The following is a 9,417-nucleotide window of genomic DNA, read 5'->3' as shown; positions in this document are numbered from 1 at the left end:
GCTCCACCACTCAAATAATTTTGTTTTTTTTAATATTTAGCCTAAAATCAGTGTTTTTTAGGGTGCTTAATGTGGTACACTGGCTCCATAGTCATTGTGAACTTTTAGGAGTTGTTTGATTGTCCAACAATGTTGGGTTTGGTGGGCTTAAAAAGCCCACCCGATATTTGTTGCCTATTTAAAAGAAAACGCAACCCACCGTTTTACTCTACCTCTTTTCTTTCCCTATTTCACACTCTTTTTCCAGGTGTTTTAATTACTCTCCCCTTTTCTCTCTCTTTGCATTACGCGATTTCATTACTCACCTCTCTCTCTTCTCATCTTTTCTCTTCTTTCGCATTCAGTTTGTATTCCTTCATCTCGCCTTTTCTTTCTCCTTCTAGTTCGTATGCGTTGTATTGTCCCCAGACTTCATTCTATATTTACATTTTCTTGCTGAACGTTGCATTTCTCTTCTTTGGTTTTCTTTGTATGGTTACTTTATCTAACTATTTTTTGTTGTTCTAATTATTTTTTTGGTAGATCTAACTTTTTTTTTATCTAACTTTTTTTTTTGTTCTAACTATTTTTTGTTATATCTAACTTTTTTTTTTTAGATTTAACCATTTTTTAGATCTAAATTTTTTTCGAATATTTGGTTTTTTACTTAAGATTTAAACGTTCTCGTCCTAGATTCCCTCATAACCCATTCGTCTTTGTGTATTTGATTTTTCGATTGTTATTGGCTATGTACTTCGTCGACATCGTTTTTGTTCTAATTTAACTTTCCGTCATTTTGGACATCTTTTTGGCTTGCATATTTATGACTAGGGTTAATTCTTATAATTTGTTCTTCATCTCTTATAATTTGTTTCCAATTTTGTATGTTACTACAACTAAGTCCCTTTTTTTCTCATTTCTATTGTATTTACTTATTCGTCTCTGTTCTTTCTTCCTCTAATTGATATAATTGCCAAAAACATACAAAAGATGGACCTCTTCCTCACCGTATCGGAAGAGAAACAACTATGGTATTGCACACGCCTACTTGCTCGAAATCACTAGATTGACCACCTAATATTTGAACCCAAAAACATATATTTTGTCAATTTGTTTCTTGGAACGAGCACATGTTCGGTCGTCTGATATTATTTTTGTGATGTTCAGAAGAATGTAACTATACTATATTATCACATTTACAAAATTGTTAAGTTATGAAATGAAAGGATGCACAATTTTAGTTCGACGATGCAAACATAAACAATTAAGTTATCCAATTATTCAACGTTTATGTGTACAAGTTAATTTTTTTATACTGATGTTAAGTTAGCAAGATTCAATATACATACATACAATATATTAATTCATAAGTAATTGAGTTGCAATATTACATGTATTTTGGTAGTATATTTTACAAATTGAAAAGAATTAGAGTTTTTACAGTTTTTTAAAAGAATAAGTTGAGAAAAATATGTTATGTTTTACAAATTGAAAAAAAAAAATAGAGTTTTCCAGTTTATGTCATAAAAGGGTTGAAAAAATAAGTGTATAGTTGAAAATTAATCAACTAAGTAAAAAAAAAAAAATCTTATTTATAAAAATTGCATCAGATATCCCAACTCAACTATGTATCCAAACACCAACAATAATTAACAACTCAATTTAATTAATGATATCAACTCAACTCTATGCTTTTATCGTGTGTCAAACGTCCCCTTAGTGTGGGGCGTTCCAAATGTCCCTTAGTGTGAGGCCCAAAAGCCCCCTTAGTGTGAGGTCTAAATTTGTTTTTAGGAAAATAAAACTTAAGTTAAATTACAAGTTTGGTCTTTGAAAGCTTAGGTTTGTGTGTAATAGGTTCTTGAATTTTGAGAAGTATTATTTATTTATTTATTATTTTTTGTTTAATGGAAACAACAACTTTCATTAAGAGAAAATGGAAAAAAAATTACAAGGGCATACAAAAAATCAAGTGCACTAAAGAAGGAAACCCCAACAAAGAAAGGACTCCACTTATACAAAATAATTTCTATAGAATAGTTACGAAAGGTCTTTGAAATTGATGCCCAGAGGGCATCACGAACAAAGATCTCAATTCTTGTGCGATAGGTTGGTGTCGATAGGTTGGCCTAGAGGACATTGGTCTTCGAAATTGATCTCGATCCTCATATCTTGCATGTTTGTTTTTTTAGGGTCATAACATTGTTTTATGTTCGAACAAATTAGAAACCTAGACCTCTTACATGGGTTTCTGTTAAGGTAAACATTTCAATTTTGCTTAAATAATAATATACATTTGATTAAAATAATTGTTTGCTTAATGTGGGTTGAAATATATGTGTACATATAGTATGCTCAACAACCAGGTAGTACGTAGTATGGGTACTATATTATGAAGTTCATGCGCGACGTAGTAAAATACAGGAGCAAAATAATTATAGACAGGATATGCATTTTCTTAAACTATCTTCTTTAATTATAATGTTTACACTTAGTATAATTTTGTTAATAAATTACATTTATTTGTTTCTTTGTAGTTGACGAGACAAACACTTTATAGTAAATTGAAATTAGATGCGGTGAGAATTGAATATTGTGACTTTATAGGACGCTACATATGATGATTTTTTGTTATACGATGCACTAATAGTTTAATATGTATAGGTTTGAGATATGAGATACAATGTCAATTTTGGTAGGGTCAAGTATTATATGATCAACTTTTTAGATATTGATTGTTTGTAGAAACGCTGTTTTACTGGTTGATTAATGAAAATTACTCAATTGATTTGTTGGATAGTAAATTTGTTAAATGTGTTACTTGTTTCAATGAAATAGTCTTGTGATATGAATTTAGATATGTGTTATTGAAAATTTGGAATTGTGTATAATTGGTGGATTGCAAGATATCTGTGTAGTTGTTGGTGTTGGAGGAGTTATGTAGTTGTTGGTCAGGTTTTGTAATTGTTGGTATTAGGAGGAATGATATACTTTATCATTTGTCTGATTTGATAATGCAGTCATGTGTGTTTGAAAAGTTAAGTGTAAAGTCGGTAGTTTGTAGAAGTTGTGTAAAGTAATTGCGTTTCGAGGAGTTGAGTGAAGTTGTGTAAAGTTGTTGTTTTGAATTGAGTTGTTTGAAGTTGTTCGTTTATAGTTTCTACAAATTTTATGTAAGTTGTTTGGTGTATTTTCTTGTTTGTATATAAAGTAAAGGTCAAGTACCATGAATGTAAATGCAAATTTAAGATTAAAAGTTTGTTTGGGATTGATAACATATTGCATATGAAGGATCCCAATGACCGAATTTTTTTTTTCTATTTTTTCTAATTGGTATAGTTGACAAGTAAAAAAAACGTCAATAAAAGTTAGTTGATGCTTAAAAACCGTCAATAAAAATATTTTCTCGACATGCAAAAAAAACTCTAAATCATTATCTAAATCTAATCTTCTAAAATATTAAAAGAGCTAAAAAGATATCTATCTATATACTATGGAAAATCACCTTAAAGACTAAATTTTTTTTAATAAAAAACTAGATTTAGATTTTGTCTATATATGTATGTATGTATTCTGTCTTGAGTAATTTCACATTAAATGAATAGTAAAAATTTTCTCGCTCATTTTTTGGCATTCATGTTGAAGTGATAATAATTTTTTAAAAAATTTTGATTTTATCTAAGATAATTTACGTTAGATTTTATTTATATAATCTCATGTTATCTAACAAAATTGTCGCATAAAAATCGCATGTTATCTAAAAATAATGATAATTGACGTTAAAGAAATTAAAAAAAAATGATATCGTTTTATCCAAAAAAATCATCTCCGATAGTTTTATAATTTGTAAATATATTTGTTTTAAATGAAAATAATATATATTCATTATTTGAAATCTAAAATTTCTTATAAATAGTTAAATTAAATCTACTTCGATCACGTAACTCTTCTCAATTTTCTTCTTCTTTTCTTTTTTCTTTTTTTAATTTAATTTTCATTTTTTTTTCTTTAAGTTTTTCTTTAGAAGTAGGCATTATCTCAAAATATTTTTTACTTCAAATATTTCTCTTTTAAGTTTAGAAGGAGATATCACATTTGCCTCTCTCTTTTTTACGTCATTTTTCTTATTTAACATATGTTTTCTTCTTCACTCATAATTTAATATTACTATAATTCTTTATATGCTTTTGTAGCTCTTTTTTCTATACACGCAGATCCAACTATTCTTCCTTAGTTCGCATTTGCATATCAATGAGTGGATTTATAATAATTTGTTGTTTTTACATGCTTTTGATTTTTTTTTTCTCTTTTCAAATTTGTTATAAATATATAACAATTTATCTATGTATAATTTTCAAATAAATATAATAAAAATATGTTTTTATTTCTAATAAAAGGGATGATCTTTTATTTTAAAGTTTTTTTATTATAAATTCAAATATTGTTTGTTTGTTTTGTTACCATCAAAGATTTGAACTAAGAGATCAAAAAATCAATTTGAAAACTTCAAAAAAAAAAAATAGTTTAAAAAATAGATATTAATTCAAATTTGTTTGGAGTAATATGATTTTTTTAAAAAATATAAAGAAACATGAGTATTTAAGTAGGGAAAATGTTTTAAATGCCAAAACTATTGAAAATGTTTTTAAATATAACCAAATGTCACCGTCTATCAGTAATAGATGATAGTAGTCTATGATAGACAGTGATATTTTACTATATTTTTAAATATTTTGGTTTATTTTACTATATTTGAAAACAACCTTATTAAGTAATTTTTTTTCCTTTCAACTGTACATTTTATTTTCAATATTATGAAACACATGCAACACATGTAGTATTGACTATCACTTATAAATACAAATTTATAGTGTGAACAATGTTATACTACTAGAAAATTTTCTGTAATGGAGCTAGCAAATACTAGTTTGATATGAATATTATGCGCTGGGGAGAAAGAAGAGAGAAAAGAAATTAAAAAAAGGAACAAAAAAATAAATAAATAAATATAAATTCAATTCTTTATGTCACATCAATTTTTTACAAGAAAAATGTTCGATCTATTATAAATATTATGATAATAGATGCTCATTAGATACTCATGCTTAGTGTCCATTGCCCATATGTCATGCTCTCATTTCCCAAAATGTTGTCCGTGTGTCTCAACATTACATATTATTGGTATCCATGAAATCTACCTCTTATTTGTTAAATTATGGGTTTTGAAAGATACGCATTGGGCAAATTCCATGAAATTTGAAGAAAGTGGAGAATTTAGAGAATTTTTTTATTTTATATTTTGTTGATTTAATTTAATTTTATTAATTTATATATTATGTTTAATTTATTTTAATATTTATTTATTCATTATTATATTATATTATATTATATTTATTTTAATATTATATTTTATTGGTATTTGTGCTCCCGTTGTGTTCCTCAAGTTCACAACACGTTATCAACACGAGTTTCTTTCATTTTCTCCGCTGAAGGTAGGTCCTAAAGGTATGTCGATTTTTCTGTCTTCGCTATAATTAATAAATTAAAATGTTGTTGTACATATTTGATATATATTAAACTGCTAATATAAATATAATATTTTGTAATAGTTACTATGAAAAATATTATAAAATTAGAATTTGTAGCATTTGATATTAATGGTAATAATTATTTGTCATTAGTGCTCCACTTAGATGACATAAAATTGTGATCATCAGAAAACAATTTTTCTTTGAGAAATATTTTGAAAGCATTCTGCAGTCATCTGATGTCTTCTTGTGACTGAATGAAATAACGAGTTATTGATTAAAAAATATATATGAATACCACCATCCAGAACAACAATATTCCTTGAATTGAATGTTGTAAATTTTATTGTAGATTCAAAATCATGAATCTCGACCAACTAAAACAAAAATATTCCCTAAAATGAATAGTGTGAATTTTAATAATTGTGGTCGAGATTGTGGTCACGTCGAGGTCGTGACCGTGACAAAGGAAGAAATAATAATTATTTTCATGGTGGTCGTTCTAATCATTCAAATTTCAAAAGAATCACATAAAATGATGATCGCAAAGGAAAAGCTCCACATGATAAGAGAGTTCACAAAGTGTTGAAAATAATGCTTCCGATGCAGAATGACTAGGCATTGGTCACGGACCTACCGTACATCAAAACACTTAGTTGATCTCTATCAAGCCTCCTGAAGGAAAAAGAGAAAAATGTGGAAGTAAATTTTGCATATCAGGATAATGACATATTTGACCCATCTCATATGACAAATTTGGATGTGACAGACTTCTTTGAATCTCCTGAAGAGAAAATCGACAGAATTGATGGAATATCAAATGTTTCCTTCGACTTTGAAAATATCTTGATTTAATGTTTTTTTTTTCATCTTCATATTTTTTATTTTTTCCTCTTAGTAGATGCTAACCATTGTATATTCCAAATGTTATTTTTCTTATTGTAATTATTTTCTTTTAATGAAGAAACATGGATCATTTTCATATGTTGAGTGACTAAAAAATGAGTAAAGAAGATCTATATCTGGCAGACAGTGCAACTACACATATAATACTTACAAGTAAAAAAACATTTTTCCAAACTAATAATGTTGAAAGCAAAAGTCAATACAATATCAAGTTCTGCAAACTTAATTGAAAGGTTTAGAAAACCAAATATTATTTTGTCTGGGGAACAAAATTTATAATTTACAATACATTGTTCTCTAGCCAAACAAAGAGAAATCCACTTAGTTTTAAAGATATACATTGCAATGGTTATCATATTGAGATTGATGAAGGAATATTATGGAGTATCTTTATATCACATCTAGTATCTCATATGAAAACCATATGTTGGAAGAGTTGCTTGCTTTATCTTCTAGATTATATTATACTCATATATAAGTAATTGAAACATATGCAATAATGAACCTGAAGTTCATGAATCTAGACATATTTACAATTCGACACGATAGATTAGGTCATCCAGTATCTATAATGATGAGAATAATTATTGAGAATTCAAATAGACATCCGTTGAAGAGCCAAAAAATTCTTCAATCTAATGAATTATCATGTGTTGCTTGCTCTCAAAACAAATTAATCATTAGACCATCACCAGTCAAAATGGGGATTGAATCATTTACATTTTTAGGACGAGTGCATGGTGATATATGTAAACCTATTAACCTACCAAGTGGACCATTTAGATATTTTATTATATTAATAAACGAATCCAGTCGATGGTCATATGTGCGCTTATTATCAAGTCGAAATCTTGCATTTGCAAGATTACTTGCTTAAATAATTAAGTTAAGAGCACAATTTTCTAATTATACAATTAAGACCATTCATCTTGATAATGCTGGTAAACTTATATCCCAAGCTTTTGATAATTATTGTATGTCAATTGGGATAAGTATTGAACATTCTATAACTCATGTTCATACACAAAATGGTTTAGCATAATCATTCATAAAATGTTTGCAATTAATTGCTAGACCATTGCTTATGAGAGCTAAGTATTCTACATCTATATGGAGACATGTTATTTGCATGCAACGTAACTTATAAGCACTAGGTATCTTATCATAAGTACTCGCCATTACAATTATCTTATAACCATGAGCCAAATATTTTCCATATGAGAATTTTTTTATGTACAATATATGTTCCAATTGCCCCACCACAATGTACTAAGATGAGTTTTCAAAGGAGGTTAGGAATATATATTGAATATGATCCCTATAATTGTTAAATATCTTGAACATTGACGGGTGATATATTTACTACACGATTTGCTGATTGTCATTTTAATGAGTCAAATTTTCTAACATTAGGGGAGGAATTAAGAAGTTGAAAAAAGAAATTACATGGAATGCATCGTTATTGTCTCATTTAGATCCCCACAAATCAATGTGAACTTGAAGTTCAAAAGATAATTAATTTACAAAATATAGCAAATTAGTTACCATATGCATTTATAGACGCAAAGAAATTAACTAAGTCACATTTACCAGTTGCAAATGCTCATCGAAAATTGATATCCCAACACAGCAAATTGTCACTAATGAGTTTAGAACACATCAGAAGTGTGGTAGACTAGTGGGTTCCAAAAATAAAAATCCTCAAAAAGAAAGATAATTAATAGTAAAAAGGACTCGGTTGAGAATGTAAATACACATGAAAAAATCCTTAACATGACTAGAGGGGAAAGTGAAATTACCTAAAAATAATAATGAGATTTCAATAAACTCTGTCATGACAGGAAAAATATAGAACTGAACTATTGTAATTATTGACAACATTTTTTTATGTTGCTCTTGATATTATATTTGAAAATGAGGATTCTGAACCAAAATCTATTGAATAATATCGACATAGAAAAGACTGGCTTAAGTGGAAAGAAGTAATCGAGACAAAATTAAACTCACTTTCAAAACATTATATTTTTGGACCAGTAGTCCGACCACCAAAAAGTGTCAAACCTATGGGGGATACAAATGGGTACTTGTGAGGAAAAGAAATGAAAATAACGAGGTCACAATATAAAAAGCAAGGTTAGTTGTACAAGGTTTTTTACAAAGACCTGATATTGATTATGACGAGACGTATTCTCCGGTGATGGATGCAATTACATTAAGATATTTAATTGGTTTGACTGTGTATGAAAATCTGGACATGCATTTTATAGATGTAGTCACAACATATTTATATGGATCTCTTGATAATGATATTTATATGAGAATCTCATAAGGATTTAAAGTATCTGAAACATATAAATTAAATCTATGGGAATTGTATTCAATAAAGTTACAGAGAACACTATATGGATTGAAACAATCAGGATGAATGTGACATAGTCTCTTGAGTGGATATTTGTTGAAAGAAAAATATCAAAACAATCCAAAATGTCCATGTGTTTTTATAAAGAATTCACATAAGAATTTGCTATTATAATTGTATATGTTGATGATTTAAATATAATTGGAACTCTTAAAGAGCTTTCAAAGGCAATAAAATATCTTAAGAAAGAATTTGAGATGAAAGATCTCGGAAAAACAAAATTTTGCCTTGATTTACAAATTGACCATTTAGAAGATGAGATATTTGTTCATCAGTCAACTTATATAGGAAAAATTTTGAAAAGATTTTATATGGACAAAATACATCCATTGAACATTCAAATGAAAGTTCGTTCACTAAATGTAAAGAAAGATATATTTCGACCTTGAGATGATAATGCTTCTTGGTCTTGAAGTACCATATCCTAGTGCAATTGGTGCACTCATATATCTTGCTAATAATACAATACCAAATATTGTATTTTCACTAAATTTATTAACAAGATATAGTTCTTCTCCAACAAAAAGACATTGGAACGAAATTAAGCATATACTCCATTATCTCCGAGGAACGATTGATATGGGT

This window comes from Benincasa hispida, chromosome 6 (genome assembly GCF_027475165.1).
Source record: "Benincasa hispida cultivar pf3 chromosome 6, pf3_genome.v1.1, whole genome shotgun sequence".
Lineage (NCBI taxonomy): Eukaryota > Viridiplantae > Streptophyta > Magnoliopsida > Cucurbitales > Cucurbitaceae > Benincasa > Benincasa hispida.
This window is presented reverse-complemented; position numbering follows the sequence as displayed.